Source organism: Varroa destructor, unplaced genomic scaffold, assembly GCF_002443255.2.
Source record: "Varroa destructor unplaced genomic scaffold, Vdes_3.0 BEIS01000003.1, whole genome shotgun sequence".
Classification (NCBI taxonomy): domain Eukaryota; kingdom Metazoa; phylum Arthropoda; class Arachnida; order Mesostigmata; family Varroidae; genus Varroa; species Varroa destructor.
Window position 1 is genome coordinate 49,161,627 of NW_019211456.1, and position 20,471 is coordinate 49,182,097.

Consider the following 20,471-nt stretch of genomic DNA (forward strand, 5'->3'; position numbering starts at 1 on the left):
CTTGCGGCCGGAAGTGCGCACTAGTATCAGTGCATTTATTATCGTTGTAAATAGGTAAATCGCAGCGTTTCGGTCAAATTTATATGGCTAACGTGGAATATTGGTTTGGCATTGCCTGCCTCAAACCAGAGACAGTAACTTTTTTAGGGATAACTCATGAAAAGCCCAAGCTGTTCCCTCAGTTTATGACGTACAATGTTCCACCCGGGCATTCAATTGCATCCGTTGACCACTGCAGGACGAGCATTGCCCCATACCCCCGCAATGTATTCCAACCATATACAGTAGTACGTAAATATTTAGCATGGTATCTTTCCTTTTAAATTTTAGAGTGTTCGGCATTACAAATATCCCTGTATATTTTGCTTAATCTCTCAAATCTCAACAACGTCCTTAAATTGACTACACGCCTACGGAGAAAGGACGCCACTTATGACCCGTTTAGGACAATACGACCTTTACGGCCGTGTGTGGGTAGCGCTCATTGTATCTGTTGTATTGATGTAGGAGCGCTAATTAGGTCAGCAGTAACGATTAACCTGAGTCTTTTCCTGTTGGTCCACTACGTTATACAATCGTAAAATATCTTCGCTAATAAGATATGGGTTTGTCTTCATTATAGCAAAGAATCGCGAATGCCTATATTCAAACGCGGGCAGCTAACGAAGATACAAATTGATATAAACCTGTAAGTAGGTGTTCTATGAAAGTACACAACGATCCAATAATTTTCAGTGAACTAGAATGCCAATTCTCGTTGCGTATATGGTAGTATTTATTATTATCTGTCGTCTAACGTGCGATGCATGTCGCACAGCACAAGCCATTAGCATATTTGGACAAGGAATACGTGGGGTTGCTAGATGGAAAGGGGTGTGACGTATGATAACATTGACGGATACCGTAACAACATTATTAGCTGGGAGACTAAGTTAGCTGCTATATGTTAGTTTGTCAGCCGTAAACACCGAACAGCAACCGCTCTATCAGCCGTTGACGGCTTCTCCGTTCAACGGCAGATTCGAGAGGTATTAAGCGCTCGGGAAACTTTTACTGGTGATACAAGTTTCATGTTAGGAATAGGTCACAGAGCCGACCGGACGTAAAATACGTCTATTTAGGTTACGCTATGGAAGAATATTGTCAGTAACAACTGTCGAAATGTCTGCTTTGATAGAATTAGCTTCCTTTTCCGTCACGTCCTTTGAAATGTAGAAATCAGACGGGCTTAAAATGAACTTCTACTCCACTTTCACAAATTACAAATGAACATTACTAATAGACATCTTTTGCCATCGTTCCTATTTGCAATATATAATCGTGTAATTCAGCGCCTTATTTTAATTTTAGTCATTTCGTAATGGGGTAAGCATTTGGAGATTGCTGAGCTAGCTATTTAAGAAACTCTACCTTTACTAACTTCACGTCGATCGCCTTGCATTCATCTGTTTTCCTCAACGGAGCTCACTTAAACCTACAAAAAAAATTCTTCGTTCCTTTTTAACTAAGTGTTGTATTTTTCGAAAGCGACATCAGCCATTACAGGTCGCAAGCCGCCCTGCCCTCTATGCCGACTCATCTGTCGCTCGCTGTTTGCGCGGATGAAACCAACACAACAATACGGGCGAGGGCCGTGAAAACCCCCAGAGGCTCATGTTTTGGATAGGCGTCGTCATCCATCTAGCAAACAAAAAAAAAAACAGGAAAATTTGTGCTAGACTGGAAGCCAAATATTATTCCCCACTCCTTTCTTTTTATACATACATACATACATACATACATATTAAGTGGTTGAAAATGTATTGAGCGTTTTTTTCGATCGAAACAAGTATCTTTTGTATTTTAAAACACTATTGTTAAACTAAGTGTGCGCCTTTTCGATCCATAGACTTTTTGTCGTGCAATTTTTCTGCTAAGACCATAATCCCCGTCACTGTAGAACTTCTGTGGTTTTTCGACGAAAAATAGTGACGGGTCATTTTTTCATCCCTCTGTTGAAGCTAAATTAACACTATGAAGAAAGTTCTACAAGGAATCAAACAGATGATGCCGGATGCATTTAAATATTTTAGCGAAATGTTTTAAATTTTTACCCGGTAATTAATTATACACGTGGTCTGGCATAGTCATAAAGAAAGACGATGCTTCTTCTGTTCCCTAGTTCTGGAGAATTCTTTGCAATGGCTTGTCGTAATCTTGTTAGCTGTTCACAGTCGAAATCCGAATGAAACGTTTTGCTGGGCGACAATAACTCCTAACGCACGATTATCTTCCAGTTCTACGAAACACATAGCATCACCTTCTTTGGCGTCAATCTGGGCTTCGGTGAAGACTGTGAGGCACGTTTTTTTGTTCGTACCTTATTGTTGTATGTGACTCATTTTTCATTACCTGTAAAATGGCCCAATCTTATTGAATTCTACTAGATCTTCGCAAATCGAGATACGATCAAGCAAGTTCGTCTGCGTCAATCTGTGTCGTACACAAACATCGATCTTACTATGTAGCACGCTTTTAAGTGTTTTCAATCTGTTCTTTACCGATATCATGGTCTCTAACGTTAAAATATCGTGTTAAAATTTTACAATAGCTTCATGAGCATTACAGTAAAGTTTCCGAGAGAAAAAGCCTAGAGAGCCATCTCTAGGCCCTTTTTTCATTTCTATATTCGAAGCGCTCTACCTAAACATATAGATGAAAAATGATTAAAACGTTTTTTTTTTTGTGTTTTAAGGGCTCCCTGTGCAAGCAATGTCGGAAATAGATGTGCATTTACTCCATATTTGTATAACAGTAAGTTAACTGGGGTTTGTTTCCGGAACTTCTATACCTTTAAAGTATAAGCCAAGAAGCAACTTGACTAATAGAGATAAACCATTGATTTCAGGGATATAACGGGCCACTTTGATCATACACACTTCTTTTCGCTATACGCATTATAAAATTAACTCTGTCATTGCATATCTAAAAGGGCACAAATTTGTTTATCGTTTGAACTAGCTACTAAACATTTCGGTTTCAACACTTGTAGCCAGAGCGACGAAAACGCCGATGTATATATATATATATATATATATATATGTGTGTATATACTGTTGTTTTACCCGATGTTATGACAAAATACAGTTACGGTTAGCTTTATTAATAAGCATGCTCCGATCGCTGGCCTATTGGCCAAATTAGGTACTCATTCATAAGAGTACGATGATCGTACCTGATACGAAGATAATACGATGACATACAATCAATTTGGGCTGCTTCTACGGCTGTCGAGATAATTTTGCGCTCGCTTTTCATTAGGATCTACTAATGCAACGCCTGTAAAATCGGATTGAGTTAATCACTTCTTAATTTTCCGAATGTGTTACACTGCTTTGGAGCTAAAAGCATCAAATCTTTTGCTGAGTATATATAGAGCTCCAGCGAAACGCAGCAGCGGATCAGACGCCCTCTAACGCCTTCAACAAAAACGATTTTCTATATTTCTAAGACAATGTTGTTTAAACGCACCGAAATTCAGGTGGTATGGTTCAGAGATAAATAGAGCCACATGCTATAACATTGCTCACAGTCACCCAATCAGACACATGGCAGAGATCGTTAAAATCGTCCTGTAAGCCCATCATATTCTCCAGACCCTGTGCCGATCGATTGCCATGTTGTTTAACCGCTAGCTAAATAAACAACACATATGACAGTTAAAAAGATTTTAAAAATTGGATGGGCGCAGCCCGTAGATTCAGGGTGAAGGTTTCTGAAAGAGATGAAAAAAATTAATTAAACAAGGGAGAAAGAAGAAAATTATGGCAAATACAGAATCTGCCTTTGACGAGTGAACAGCGATGTTCCTCATTGAAAGCCGAAAACATAGTAAGCACATATTACTTCCGAGCCCAGTCATACATCAAGTATCCTACGTAATACAGCAGACAATTACGACCGCTGCTATGGTGATTGCATCCTAGTACAAAAACAATTGAATATATATAAGAGTCATAATAACTAAAGTTATCCCACTTTTATTAAAATACGCTAAAGTGCCTCCGTTAATAGGACGAGGTGACATCTAACTGCAGAAGTCACGTAACATAAATAGTGTCCATATATCCAGGTGTGTTATTCTTTGCAAAGTTTTCAAATTAATGTTTTTTTTATTTCTTAACGTGAAACAACAGCAAAACGGTACCTGCGACCTTGAGCTAGCTAGCTCGCTTTATTCGAATGTCTAATTCATCTTTTTACAGAAATATGTTTTACTAGACAAACCGAAATTCAGCGTGAGTGTATAAAGGGCAACGGTTCATTTTGCAAGATGGCACATGTCTGCAGTTTTTGTTAGTTTTCTTAGATGGCGTTTACAAACTAATAACATGTGTTCGAAACGATCCATTGTGCCAGCAGCAGCAGCAGCAGCAGTGTGCCTTAGCTTGCTATCGGTTTTGTCATAGCCAAATGTGAGAAACACACGACTAATATAATTAGTTAGCGCGTCATCATCTATGTGTAATCTGTACGGGGCAACCATTACGGTAAACAGCAACCCCATACAGCCACTATTATTACATAAGTGCGGACAATTAGTTCTTGTTTTTTTTTTTTCGTAAATTCCGATTGCGTGCAATGTCGAATGGCCCGGCAACGATTCGGGACGGGTAGACCTCTTACGACTTGTTCGCTTCGTCAACAAGAATCTATAAACAACATTAATAACATCGATAGAGCGAACCCAATGTTGCTGCTGAGACATTTAGTCCCTTGCCAGCAGACTTTCTTCCGTTCGCTAATCAATTCCAATTAGTTGGAAGGTAGAGGAAACCGGAGTACCGACTACTGCCACTGTCGTGCAGTCACTAATTAGTATGTTTACCTGTCTAAATGGGTGCATGTGTATTTCAAATCGTGGCTTATCTCGCGTTCGGGTAAGTACTACAATAACTGTATGGTCTAAGTTTCATGTTAGAGTATGAAGACAAAGCTTTCAACCAGTTTGCTACATTTGGCCTCGACCTGCAACATATCAAACACCCGAACCGTGAGGTGCACGTACGAACATTTCACCTGGGCGCATTTTTGGTCCCCGGTCGAGAAACCCGCAAAGAGCAGGCACCCTACTGTAAAATACTCTTTGTCATGGTTTTTTTTTTTTATCGATTATTGGCTATCCAGTTTATTGGATCAGTGAGATGGTGGGTCTGCGATGTCTGTGCTTCTTATGGATGAAGAAACGCGCAAGACGTGACGTTTGTTGCAATGGTCACGGACAGCGTTGCGACGATCGAAGTGTTATCTTGCAGGTGACAGTCGTCACCTCTTATCGTCACTCACTATTATGGTAGGTGCTAGTATTATACTAAGCGGGATGAAAAGTCAAAAATATTTTTTATACAAGAAATACTTTTCGCTCTCAGAGCAAGCTATTTCGCTAAACGTATTTTTTGTACGACATTGAATCGTAGTATGTTCATTATTACCGTAACAGGATTAATTAGCCTAACGATAACTGCTATATGGCCACTTTTTTACCTTCATATGTCTCATCAAAAGAGTATTAGAGCTCTTCGCCCAGCGCGTTAAATTGCAGAATATACTAAGATACAGACATTTCGAACGCCCGCATTCTGATGTGCCGACAACCTATGCATAATATGGCGGCTAGCTAAAATCCCCAAGACTAAGTTAACTTAGCAAATTCATAGCTATAATCAATCTAGACTTTTCGGTACGATCTGTGCAGCTCGGTGATCCATGACGTGTATTAAAAAATAACGTATCTCATTATTTCGGACAAATCGGGCAAGGAATACAGACTGGCAGATTTTCCATCCTAACCGGCAGTCTGACGGCGTGAGAAACACAGAACCAACTATATTCGTATACCTTTAGCTTTATTATCGCGCGTAAAAACATTTCAATTTAATTGAACTCTATCTAGTCATCTGTCAACCCTGACAGCGCAACAATACACGCGATTTGATCGGAAGGGTGCCACATGTTATTTTTGCAATGGCTGCGTGCGAATGCTCGTTATTACCAAACGCTTATTATAAAAAAAAGAGGACGATAGTGTTGTAGAACAGAATTCTGCACAGTTCGTCGATAAGTTAAGAAGTTTCAAGTAATAGGTCAAATTAGAAAATTGCGCTTCAGGCAAAAAACCGCTTTCTCCGCAAGTCCTCTTCTTGATCACACTGCCAAGCATTGAGGCTTCCTATAGCACTGGTAATAGGCGCAAGTTTATTTAATTTTTCAACAGTTGTTAGTGTCAAGTTTTATGTATGCGGTCTTGTCAAGCCATTAATATTCGACATATTGGCGAGAAGTAAAGGGCTCCTTTCAAATCAACTTATTTCATTGGGCATCTCGTAAGTTAGAAGCGATACCGTTATGATAATTTGTTTCGTAGATAGACTTTTTCAGTTTTTGTCAAATATCTGATTAGATTTATAGAAAAATTAAGCGACTTACTTAAAAACAGGCGAACAAACATCCGGAATCTAAAGCTCCAGTTTTGCACAGAAATTGTTTGTACGTTACTAGATTTTATCTATCGCTGGCAGGGGTGCCAATATTCGATTGTTTGCCGGACTAGTTTTTGTGTGAATTTATATTTATGCTTTACATTACAGGATGTTCGGTTGCCTCAAACTGTCTGTGTACAATGGCGATCTATTTGATTAGCAGAGCAGAAATCAGAGTTGTGCAGAGCTTGCTTAACTGATAGCACACGATACTTGTGCATACAGAGACAACATCTGTACCTATTATACAATTCGTTCACTGCGTCTAATCTCTAACAGTCTGGTTTTTGGTAGCGCATTTCTGGACATTTTCCTGCGTGTTGAATAACTCTCGTCAGCAATACTTGTACCAAATGGCTTGAGCGTGACCCGCACGGGTAGACTCTATGAAAATGTTAGGCTGTCTCTTTTCAGCCTTACGATGTGTCCCTCTCGTGAAGACGGTCCTCCTAAACTATCATCGTATTTGACTCATTTTACTAACGGACACCGAGAGGGAAATGCCTGGATCATTTGCTGAGTCATGCCCCTTGTCGCTTTGACATCGGGGGCAGGGAACCTCTCCAACAGTATAGTCTGCCTCGCTATCTAAGATCCAGTGGCTTCTCCCAACGAGGGATCATCATGGAAGGAAGCTTTTGGCCAACAGCCTGAGGCGAAACTCTATTCGTCGGGAGGGCTACCGGACAGTGCACGATGTCAAACAGCCTCGTCCCCGGCAGCTTTCGAAGATCATCTAGTCAGTCTCTATGCTCCTCCATTTAGTGCTGCCGTTCAGACTAGTAACAGCGAGAGCAACAGCAGAAGCCGCAGTAGAAGAAGTAAGAACGATAGCATGTCATGGTAGTATATAGTTACCTAGGTGGTGCTGTGTCAGGTAAGGATAGAGCAGAATAAGGAGTTACTGTGGGGTGCTGGTTCTACGGATTCCAGAAACAGATTCTGCATTGTACAATACAATTAGTTATCCCTAACTAGACCTATAAACATCAAAATTACACTCAAACTACACACGGTCGAAACAAAGCCATTGTAGCTTGTGCTAGATTGACCTGACTATCCTACTGCGAAAAATTTGAGGTTGTCTAAATGTCTGTGTACAGTAAACAAGCACAGGGCCTACTAAGCGAAACCTAAGCTCCTGCCAATGGACTTGGTTACAAAATGTTGGCCTTCACTAGCAGTTAAATGAATAGCAAATGAAAGCAATACATCTGGATTTGAATTTCAAACGAGTCACAGTTATAAAGGTGGTTATGAGTACATCTCATGAGATGCAAGTCTGACCCTCACAATGTACGCATGTCACAAATGTATACGGACCGATGAATAAACATGAACTTTGAGATCAGCTAGCGCCTTGAGTTCATCTCATCGCTGCATGACCTCATGCACCTCAGCGTCTAAGGGCTTAATCAAAGCCGCGCGACACTGACAACAATACCTACTTAGAGTTCAACACTAATGTGTATATATTGTTTGGATATATTGGACTATTGGATATATAAGAACTATATTCTGATACTTGTTTCGCTATATTTTAGTTACGATAACGATCGCCTTGTCTTAAAATACCGAGTTAATTATTTACTAATAACTGTCGCGGATCGAGTCCGGGGATGGTCCCGGGGGACGCCGTTGTCGACACAACGTCAATGTGTCTTTCGTCTAGGGCCACAGTGCCATATTGCTTTGCTACAACGATGTCGCTCCCAAATCTAAAGTTAGAAGAATGAAAATGGACCGTCGAAAATGGAATAAAGATCGATCGATCGATGGCGATCCAGCCAGAATGATGGAGGAAGGCAGGCAGACGGGGGTGAAAGTTGCACTTGAAGGATGACCATTCCCTAAGCGATGATCTGCCTTTCACACACTGAGAGCCTTTACTTTCGCAGGCGATCCTTGCCGTAAAGTTCAACCAAAACAATCACAGCGATAGGTAGCTCATCTGATAAGGCGTTTACCGCTGGACGTATCTGATATATAGACAAAAGTTGTACATTGGGATCAAGATACACAAACGAAAATTGCATCTAAACTTGTTTATGATCGTTGTTTCGAAAGCACTGGTTATCTCCTCTCATTACAGTTTAACTTTGCTCTTACAGTAACAAAACGATTACACTGCCTCGCAGACAATAGCTGAACGTAAAAGACGGCCACGATTCGGATAGTATTATTGTATTTAGATAGCATTAATATATTTTACTGCTGGGGTTGCTTCTGCCGCAGGCCGGTCGGGACAAGGACGTGCCTGCCAAGCCGTTTCTCTTATCATGATTATCGCTAATCACCATTGCATTTGGATTCTGGTGGATCCGCCCTTGTGCTGATGGCTAGTTAAGCTTATCTTCCACTGCACCATTGCCGCGCTGACGTCAAGACATCAACATATCAGGAAGCGTTAGCCAACAAACTACTTGATATTCCCGTGTGCGATTCTCGTGATTATTAAAATAATTAGAAGATATACAGATCAGTTAGTAAATACACGGGCATTTCGTGACAGAATGAAGGGGCGAGCAAGATATCACGGAATGATTTGCATACAAGCGAAAGTCGGATGGCAGGGGAAGCATGCTAGGGTAATCGATGCCCAAAATATGTCACTGTTTTTAAGATGGACTATGTAACGATCGGCAGCTGTCAAAAGGATGTATCGCAAACCTCTAGCTTCGGTAGTAACAGTTTAAATAATAATAATAATAATATTCTAAATATATTCTGATGACTTGCTTCAGCCAGTTAGCACGTTATTAGAAAATCCACCTAGGCGGACAAATTATTTGAATGTAAGAACGACAGAATAAACAAATATATATATAGAAGCCGGAAATACACTTTGAGGACGTTCTTTGCAAGCACACTCTTGTGGATACCTATAAAAATTAACAGATAATTTAGCCTTGCAAGTTTTTGTGTTTGATGTTTATTCGCTAGCGGAGCTAGACAGCTTTCGTTGCGTATTGTTTTTTTGTTGCTTTATGACACGATAAGTTATACTGTGCAGGGAAGTTTCGTATTCCCGTTGATGTCACCGGCGAAAACGAATAGCACTTCTGTTGTGGTAACTCTGTCTTCATTCCAGTCTAATGGAAATGTAAAGACACAAGAAATACATTTATCAACGTTCCAATGAAAGGATCCGTTAAGGTCTGCACGATGCGTTATGTACATGTGTATGCATCCGCTATCGAAAGGGTCGATCGGGTCACCAACTTCTGGGATGCTTACCAGCACCGCTAGACGTCGTGCTTAACCTATACACATACGCCAATGTACACCGTAAAAAAATGCCCGATTATTTCCATCTAAGTGTATGGCCGCTGCACCGGGCGGCGACACTGTTCGCTTACGAAGGCATTTGTGTAAAATATTCTTATAACTGTTAAGTTAGCTGCATGTTTCTAAGTTATTTTTACAGTGGAACACTGGTCCACGAAGAAGTGGCCGAGAACGCCAGGAGATTCCGTTATGTTTTAATATTATACTAAAATTGTCTCTGAATATTGATCGTGTGACGGCTCTAAGTGTTTTTAGAACGACGCTTCTAGATACGACAGAATGTTCCAAGTAAATATCATTCTTTCGTTGTTTTTCGTTATATCGTTATGGCTTTAAAGAGTGAACCGGCATGGTAAACGGATCGCTATCGAACCCCATTTAACTGTAACAGGAAGAACAGGTCTTTCGCGCAAATCATTACCTAGTCGAATTGAGATAATAGAGACAAATGGGCAGACATTTGATTTAGTAAAGTCACAGTCAAGAACGCGCAACCGCACAAGGTACCTTCCAACAATTTACCCTATATTAATAAATAGGTCATTTAGGTCCTATTGCAATCAACTACGTCGGTTATAGGTGACAACCCAAGCGACATCCCACATTAAGTGGTCTACGGGGATCTGTGCCCAAAATGGCCGTTGTTAATTATCGCTATTTTATGCTACGGCTGACGCATTTGTTGTATTACGTGTCGTTGATTGCATGATGTTTATTCTGTAACAAACAGCCATTTACCATGTACGCTGTTCCTGCTCGAGGCTGGTGCTGCTGAAATGTTTATCAGATGTCATATTTGAACTCCCGTCATGTTTGATCCCCGCTTATTCCACTGACCACATATCTATCTAAAGCTAAATAGTTATTTGAAAACTGCGAGCTCGGGAACAACAGCACTCAGTCCCGTACGTTTTCGGTAGTATCAGTACATGCTGATATGTGATATGATCGAATGAACGTCATTGAAGCTAAGTAGAAATACTCTGAGACGGTACAATATGAGCGCAAGCATCACCTGAGCTGTACCCCACTCTCAATATCGTAATAGCAGCCATTATTCATTTTGACGAAAAAAGCCGATGAAGTCTTTTTTCAAGTTGTCCCGTATTTGGATATTATGACTGTTTCTTGTTACAGTCGAATGCTTACGCAGGACGACCAAGTTTAAGCTCCTGTATCGTTGAGCCACTCGTTTTCTACTTAACCTTTTTGTTAAACCGCTCATACTTACGATGAGACCTGTGCCTATAAGATTTCTTCAGGCGTTGGTTCATACTGTTGTGCAGCTCTATCGAGGATCGCCTTGAGTCTATATTCAATGAAAAAGAAACCAATATAAGTAGTGTGGGTCATGTGTTATTGTTGCATCTGATTATCTGTTTGCCGTAGAATACTCTGCAATAGATTTTCCACTTATCCCATGTAGAATAGGGTACTGTGCTTGCATCAAGAAGTATTCAAATCTATTTACCCTTATTCATTCCTTAGTTATCAGCTCGATTTGATTTATTTATCGATAATGACTAGTCCGCATGCAATTGTAAACCCAGCTTGGTCCATTACTGGAAAAAGAATCAGCCTAACCAATATCGAAACTGCTCCGCTAAGAAAGCATAGAACACGTTTCGTTGTCCAGTAGGACGCACGTCAGGTGCTTCCCTGCAGCAATTCTCTCGAGAATTGACAGTCTTGCGATCTACGGCTTCTAAGTAGATAGGCCTGTTGTTCGAAATGCAACCGATCGGCCGTAGAAAAGGGCAAGAGAAAAAAGACAAAGTAGATGGGCTTTCCTTTCGGACATCACTTAGACGGCAAAAGGTATGTTCTCTTAGAGGTGGATGGCTCTTGCTGCCATTCCACGCTGTTTTCCTTACCTTCCAGTAGGAACGTAGTGTGTAGGCCATCGTCCTGCACTCGCGAAGGGAAACAAACACGGTAGACGCGGAACAGCCAGTGACCTAATGAGAAAGTGAGTTCAGCATATGATATCCTTACTTAATCTTAGAGAAACTTACAAGTTGCGTTTATCCTCATGCTGGTACCATAGCATTTTTTGTATGCGAACAATTATTCCGATTAAGATAAACTGGTTCACTCTCGTCAAACTTACTCTTCCGAGGCAGATCATTTAACTCAATCAGCTTTTGCGAGCCGTCACATAAACAATACATGTATTTATGTTACTCTATAATGCCTTTACGCTATCTTTACCTTCGTGTTCGGACCATCGTATCTTCAGTCTCTTCCATTTGAAAAGTGAGGTGGAGAATGCTCCAAAGCGCCTTAGATGGCCTTCAGTGCTAACTGAGGAACTCGAGCTAATTTTTTTCTATCATTTTTTTTCTTTATAAACGCGGACCAACCGCGTAGGCCATAGTACAGGCACAGTACTGAGACTGTCTTACATTGCCAACGGCAGTCATAGATATAATTACCACGTAATCGTCTGCCATTGTCAGGTGTAAAACGGAATGTTCAAAACTGCGTGCACTGATCTAGATCTATTAATTTTCCAGGCAAACTTTGTTTAATAATGTTTATATCGGATCCAGCGGCTTCAGTCCTTCGTAAGCGGATAGTTACAACGTGACAGGAAAGGTCGTTGCATCGTAGTATCGGACACCGCTTGCATGTTTGTTTGCCCTAGTTAGTTTGTGCAGACTGCAAAATTCTACCTTGAGAGTACTGCTCAAAAGTGATTTGTTACAGAGCACATTTTATTTGGCTCTTTTTCAACTTGTTGACGCTTTTTGAACTAACATAATTGTCAAATAGAACCACTTCTCTGGGGCGATGCCTACTAACAAAATTGGGCGTAACGCTCGAAGCATTCCTTTGTAGGTAAACAATAGTATGCGCAACAAACATTTTTAGCTGGCCCCGCGTTTCTTTCACCTATAAACAGATGAATAAACGAGGCAGCTAAACAAAAAAAAAAACGGACGCTTTGCGATTTGGAGAAAAAAGAGCCTGAAAAGAAAAAAAAATACTAAACATTACTTATGCATTAATGTCAAACAAACAGCCATCGGTATACGTGGTGCTTATTAAATGATCGGGTTCAATAATATCCCGAGTATTGATTACACTATATATATATATATGCACTCAAACGGTATTGCGTTTACGTTGTTTACAGCCATCAACAGCTTTTGGTCTGTGTCTAACAGCCTGGATAAAGCGGAACCCACTGATCAATCCTGATGACTGTAGTTCTGTTTAAACGACAACTGAATGATGACTAGTTCGCCGTAGCTGGATACGATCGATTTCCATATCGGTTACAATGGTCTTTAAATAAATTACGTCATCTACAGGTATTTTTTGTATAGTTCACTTACAGAGTTACTGCCTGATAAATACTGTCAAAAAAACGTTGTTATACGAAAATGTAATTCTAGATTTTTTCACATGTCGTAGGCAGTCGCTCCGAGAAAAGCTCGATCAGTTCTGATCTGTGAGCCTCTATTTAACTAAGGCTTTTTTTCTGTGTCAAAATACGTATCAGGTGAAGACTGTTGTGTACGTTTGCAACTTTATGAACTTGAAGAAATGCATCTTGAAGATACTACTTCGATAAGCAGTAACTATACGTCAACACGTACTGTTTGATAAATTTATGGACAGCTAAGAAAGAAGGCATTTTATAAGTATGACGAGCTCGAAGGCGCTAGCGGAAGTAAAGGCCGGATGACAGTAGAAATCGCTAAAGGAGTTTTTAATTTTTTTTTTGTGTCTGCAGAAATCATTATATTGTTAATGTAGCTCGCTTGCAAATGTATCGTCTTACATTTTGATAGCCATTTGCCGACGACAGCGCATTGCTATTTGGAGTGTGTCAATCGATATTGCTTAGCTTGATCATTTGCCTGCATCGGAGGCTCTGTGTCCTTACAAGGCCTTCAGCAATCAATGACTTAGACAGCGAATGACAAGCGCATAAAAAACTTTGTACAAACTCAAACGTAGGGTGTATAAAATGGTTATCATTCGGCTTGCTTTTTAGAATTAGAGACGGTCGTGGCTGGCTCCTTTTATGATTCGCTCAGATTAAAAACAATACAAAGTTACGTGCTGCCGTTGGTTTGCTGAACAACACGAAGTAACGAGCGTTTTGATGTAGCTTCCAAAATCTCATCTGTCCCCCTGAAAAGTTTTCCTGTAAAGGTATGGCTTTAGAGGGATACTGTTTTTTGGTTCTTTAAGCAGCTTTAATATTTTTCTAGCGTGGATCGAGATTCGCGCGTGTTACTAAATCGAGCTAAAATACAGGAACACGAAAAAGACAAATGGGTTCAACGGACTTGTCGCAAATGCTGGTATCGGGTGCAGCTTGGAAGTAACTGAAAGAAATTTCTGGATGGAACTTGGACCCCTCAACTACTCCCAAACATATATATTAACGTCACCGGGCGACCCATGTGAGAAAACACCATCTTCATCAGCTCGTACAACGGCCTGCCTTTGTTCATTGATACTACATTTGTCATCTAATATTTACATACACTCTAGGATGACGCGTTCCTCTGATGTTCGTGCTATAGGATCGACACGCACACTCATTTGTGATAAAAAGTTTTTACCAAATACTCTTTTTCATTGATTCCGAAGAACATCTGTCATATCGAAATAATGGGCTACTTACTTAACATTTTCCGTTTTCCAACTTAAGTCGCAGCAGAGAAACCGTCTAGGAAGCCGCCCCTTAAGTGCATTAATCTTGTGCTACTTCAGATCTCGCTCCCTTGCTCTTCCAGATTGGACGAATGGTATGTTTGTATAGAAGCCGCTCGAAGCAAAGCATTCTGGCCACATCGACCGAGGCCGATAGGGTTTACCAAGGACGCTCTTAGCGGTCAGCTCTGTAGACTAGAGGCCCTCAAAAACACTCAGAATGTATTCATAAAATGATCATTCGAAGCCAGAATAGAATGCTACTGGGTTTCAGTTAAAATGTTGTCACCTATCACCAATGCTATCACTTGTTTCGAAATTGAGAATGTATACGTTACGTACTTCCGTAACAGTTACAAACGCAATTTAATAGTAACTTGTACGGTTGTAGTTGCTGGTGCGTGTCGTGCGGTTATGAATTGCATCGCAGATCATCACCTCGTCATTGGCGGCTGGTTTGCAGTATTGAAAGGCTCTACATAGTCAGGTCAAGCATTACAGGATAGCTCAGGACAAAAGGGAAATAACGAACAGTAACGTCACATCTGCCTAGCGTCATTTACCAGTTTTAAAAGAAGACGGGCCTTTCTCGTTGATAGGTTCACTGGACTTGCCCTCAAGATAGTTTAGAAAATTACATATTACGGTATTATCGAAGAACTGTGATCCTATTTCAAAACTTTTTAGCTCATAAACATTCTGTGCAGAGACATCGAATTGCCGTACGGTGCTAACTAACAACACCAGCTTTTTTTATAATACACCATTAGCAGCTAGAGCCATATTGCTTAAAGTCGGCTTACTTTAGCATCACCTTCTCACTATCCCATTGTTCTATATATGTACATACGGATATTTTTGAAAATGTGCCTCGGCTTAATCAACTCAGACAATTATCGAAGTTCAATAACAAGTGGAGGTTGTGCGTCATATGATTAAAAATGAATCTTTGAATACAGGAATCAAACAAACGAGATAATTCCTTATTGTGCTAAATAGCATTGTTGTGTATTATGGATAGTGGAGAACACGCTCGATGCAGATCCCTGTAGAAATGTTCTAGCGTAGGCTAGTAAATGGATACATTATGGATTTTAAAACTAGTACCTTGAGCAGCACTTTCGGGTTCGCAGTGTTGATGTTCAACATTATTCGAATACTAACTTCAAGCAATTCAGGCCATTTGTCCATCCAAGGACAAAGGTGGCCTCGTGAAGTAAACGGTAGCACTATGATCTTGTTAAGTGCTGGCGACAGTGAATATCGGCAATGGGAGTAATTCAGCGTCTGTAAAGTGAGTGCTTCAATGTCACTATGTAATTGTCAACTCTATTATATATAAACGTGTGCGTACACGTAGCGTTAGCGTAGCTGCGATTACGCCTTTAGAAAATGCCATGGCGACCGTAGCAAGTACAGGAACGGCAATATTCCGCGACCAATTGGATGCGCTTAATCGTTAGATAGATATTTCTGTTCGACAGCCCTAGCCCACCACGGCAAACTTCTGAATGTGTTACTACTGTGCGTATGTAGGTTCTTAGTAGCGAGCAACAGACCATATTCGCCGGTTTCGACATCAAAATGGCGCTTGTTCAAAACCTTGGCCTGTTTTTATATCCCGGCCTTCACTGCGCGTCTCCTCTCTCCTGTCGTTTTCATCCTCTCTCGTTTGGTCTGTTTACTACACCCCATATCCCTTCTTTCTCCCTGTGTCTATCCTTTGGTTAGCTTACTCGCTTCTTATTGCTTCTTAGTTGCTCTTACGTTCTCCGTCGTTCGCTTGCTGATGTCGAGATATTGAACGTCAGGAAATGGGGTTCCTTCTTCCGGCATCTAGATGTCGAGGCAGTATATGGAACCACGCAAGAACTAAGGTAAACGACTTACGGGAATCCTAGGGGTTGCTGCCCTTCTCGGGAGGGGGGGGGGGTGTGAATTCTTGATGAATCCACACACCGGTTTGGCTTTGCAAACTTGACGTTGCCGTTGCCACTATGCCAAACCACCGCTGTACTCACTGAATCCCTTAGGTTCTCTCCCCCTAAGTCACTCCGCGCTCACCCATCCCCCTTCAGGTCCTTTTTCGGTAGATCGAGTGCTCCTGATGGCGTCGACCGAATCCTACGGACTGAATAGCGCGGTCCTCGGTAGAGTTACAGGAAGGCAAGCCGATTTGCAGAAGGTCGTGAGAGATACGACCATTTGGGTGAAGGGGCTAGAACGGCTCAAACGGGGGAAAAGCTCACAAAAGGCCAAAGGGCCCACAGCCATAACGATGGGATGAGGATCGACTGACTGAGACTGTTGCTCTTGGAAGGGAAGGGGAGGCAGAACGTGTCAAGTAGAATTGTATATCTCACTAATCAAATCTCCGTACGCATGGTTAAGCATTTTATTACTGCATGTTGGAGTAACATACTCCGCTATATTTAGAAATAGGGTGTAAATGCGATGAACATTGGTGTAAGAGCCTTTTACAGAAAAGGAGCATTACACAAAATATAGCAACTATGCTTGAAGGATCGCTACGGTACACGCGAGGTGAACCTTTTAACCACAACACGATTAGGTGGTGCATTGTATACACGGCACAACTAAAGACAATTTGTTGACTAAAAACAAAGTTAAGACATTTAGAAATCATTTTTTTTTAGATTACAAGACTAGCAGTAATGTTATTCTTTTTATTTCTGTTTCCTTGCAATATTTTTGTGGTACTACATTGAGTCTGTGGGTATCTCGGCGACAGTAAACGTTGCTTAAAGTGACAGCCCCGAGCGTTTAACCCGTGAGTCCAGGTATCTCAATTGCAGTTAGGATTGCGAAAAATGTAAGACTAAAACACTACCGAGAAAAAAAAGAGATATTGTACGTCTCAATGAAGAGACTAAATATGCCCGAACACGACTGGCCAGCTAGGTTCAAAAGGTCAGACAACATGTAATGGGAGAAGATAACTCAAAAAATGCCGAAATTACTGAATACTTACATAGATGAAACTTTCAATCTAAAAACCTCTTGTCATCAGTAGATTTTATCTGGTTAAAAATCATCTATCAGCGCTTATGGTCGGTCACGGCATTACACATCCGCAGTATTTTCAACGAAGGCATAATAACTAAGTTCTCATTTCGGTATTCAATCCGACCTGCTAAACTCTCAACGGAGCAGAGACATGTTTCTTGATGCCTATTGCGGTAGACAACTTGGATAACTCGAAAACGGTTAACTCACATTTTATATTGATCACATGCTACCCCAGCTTTCTTCGATGCGAATTCCCACCTATCGTATCAAGAGTCATAGGACTTGTTGTGAAGTATGGCATATATATATTGTATATGTCATTAAAAACACGATGCTTGAGGGCCGTGCGGAGTAATAGGTCTGCACCTGTACGTTTCTACATATCTGTGCAGAGTATTTCTGGCATCTATGGGTATCTTTCTTACATAGTACAGAGCATTTCTATATATATCTAAAGTGTGTTTAATTATTCTATGTATTTATATGAGTCCATACGCGACTTGCGCAGTGAAAAATAGTAATTGATAGAATATAATTATTATAAATCATATTCAATCTTTCTGGCGATATCACACTCTTGTCATATTGTCTTTAGAATGGGTGCGGAGGAAAAAGTCTGCCCTAACTTTTCTTTGAGTAAAGTTAGATTGATCTCTCTCAAGAGTTTTCACTCTTATTTCTATTATATGCCAGTTAGGATACATCGAAACATGCATGTACATAGATATTGTATGAGTACACTAATAGTGGTTTAGACCAACAATACTATATAAGAGCGCGTAGTGCCGGCCTAAGTCAAAACAGTTAAACATACGTCGGTGTCCACGTACAAATGTCCATAAGGGATCTCAAAATAGTACTAAAAAGGGTACGTTTTTCAAGATAACGTAAGTTACACTTCTACCCTCTCTACCTATAAATACATAGTATGTTTTTACCTAGTAGGCGCTATTCCTTGCCTTTGATGCTACAGGTTGAATGCGCGCACAAGGCAGTTGTTTTAACGCGAATCTAAAGTGGGGACTGAAGACGTCGTTTAGTATTATTTCCACTGGTACGGCGCAGGATTCCATAAAGAGGACGAGCGGACATGATATGCCGTAATCGCAAGGCAAGCAGGCCGCTTCCCGCCATACGTTTTACTGATCCTCTATAGGACCCATTTAGAGCTTTTTGAGGCGTTAAGAAGAACTTTTATACGATTTTCTAAGGGAAAGGACCAGAGAAAGTTAAGTCTCGCTGTAAAATCTAGAGGAACTGCTGGGTTTCAACTCAATATTCGTTAGTTGATACCATAATATAAGAAATCAAATAAAAAATAATCAACGCTCATCGAAACGATAGATGTTTAAATATAAACCAAATGTCTTTCATCCATTTTGACGTTTCAAACGTCGATCACATTAAGCTTTCCGTTTGATTGAATGCGTACGAAAATTATAACGGTCATTGAAAACGGTCATTGTTATGCCATAGCAATGATATTATGATTGTAGTCATATTAGTATCACTCTTACGTTGTACGTACGTAATGTGACGGTTAGGTGGCGTCGTGTAGCCTGCGACAATAGTTAACCTGAAGATCGCTGCCTTAACAGTAACCTTTAATTTGCGATCAATTAAAGCTGCGACAAATTTGACAATAGTGCCCCTATTAAATGCTCATACTTGAACGGCTCATTAGATTACTCAATCACGTCAGTACTTAGGATCTAGCCCTAGATTAACTTAATCTCTCGCTTTAGGTAGCCTTTGCGTGAAATTTATTGTTGCATGGTAGACATTAACACAATGGTGGACTATTTTTCTGGTGCGTATTGAAATTGAATTGAGGACCTGGTCAGTGAGCGTGAAGTGCGAGGTAAAATATTGACGCAGAAGTGGGCCACTATGTATCTGTTATTCGTTACGATGAAACATACCGTTTCTAGTAATATATCCTTATGGTGAAGCAAACTTTTCGAGCATCAGGAGAGAGTATAATTGTTCTATTTTGTGCCAGCGACGTCATTGGGCACAGTCTCGCAGCCATTCAGATGGTTATTTCTACTTATATAATGAAAAAAAAGAAGCGAAATTAAATTAATTTTTTTCAGTTGAGTAAATGTTATTAGCTTGTAGCGAAGAAACAATGTGTATACAATAAGTAGCATAAAAACCTTTATCTAAGAAATAGATCCAACAAAGGCTCCTTAGATATTTGGATGAACAAACATATTTTCCAGGGAAAGATCGGTTGAGAGCGCTTCTTACTGTTATCAGATAAGATTTATCAGCACAGTATGAGCGCCAACCCATTTATAGTGTCTATATGATTACTTAGATCAAACAACTTACGCGCCGTCAACTCATGATTGACACTTGTATGGTCAGAATACAAAGAATAGGTGCCCGTGTTTTCCTTGGTACGAATAGAGCAATTTGGGACCAGTCCGTGTTGCGCCATCTCGACAGTTTTTAATCAGAAAAACGTTCATCTGAGCGGTAATAATCTTAACAAAACCTTTCATTCCCACAGAATCTACACATGGAAACGGAAACAGTTTTCTGCAAATGATTTTTGCCCCTTCTTCTGAACCGGAGTTAAACTACTCTGTGCAAACAGTTTTGAAAGCTTATCCTTTGCGTACAATTATTTAAATAGTCAACCTCATGATCGAGCAAAATAAATTTACTAGAACGTAGACATTATCCCATAGGGGCAACAATTACATTTTGTCCCTATGCGTACACGCTGATTGCACATAATCGTTGAGTTAAGTCGTGCGCGTATTTTTATGCACATTGGTGGTTGGTCCAACCTGACTTAGTGCGTCCCGTAGCCTCGTAAGTTATCGTCGAGGGGTCTATATTAAACACTTCATTCCGAAAAAAAGTTCCAAACGGACACGAGTTGAGAGCCCTCTAGATGTCTGCTCGCTTATCGGAAAAAACAGCGAGGGGGGGGGGGTCGAAGCGTGA

General features: G+C 40.6%; 2 long non-coding RNA genes across 5 annotated transcripts; one reads left to right on the top strand and one right to left on the bottom strand.

Annotated features, from left to right (window-relative positions):
• Positions 1 to 1,577: 1,577 nt before the first annotated feature.
• On the bottom strand, positions 1,578 to 3,318 carry LOC147757081 (uncharacterized). Its single transcript, XR_015324721.1, has 3 exons — positions 3,215 to 3,318; positions 2,094 to 2,391; positions 1,578 to 1,680 (listed from the first exon to the last, which is right to left on the bottom strand). It is a non-coding gene; the product is annotated as an uncharacterized LOC147757081 (long non-coding RNA).
• Positions 3,319 to 4,529: 1,211 nt separating this feature from the next.
• Positions 4,530 to 15,508, top strand: LOC111248292 (uncharacterized). 4 transcript variants are annotated; one of them, XR_015322998.1, is made up of 6 exons: positions 4,530 to 4,919; positions 5,167 to 5,332; positions 12,323 to 12,501; positions 12,946 to 13,123; positions 13,315 to 13,973; positions 14,079 to 15,508. It is a non-coding gene; the product is annotated as an uncharacterized LOC111248292 (long non-coding RNA). The 4 variants fall into 4 exon arrangements; XR_015323000.1 differs by having other exon boundaries at positions 13,315 to 13,389; positions 13,813 to 15,508; XR_015322999.1 differs by having other exon boundaries at positions 12,946 to 13,389; positions 13,813 to 15,508.
• Positions 15,509 to 20,471: the final 4,963 nt, after the last annotated feature.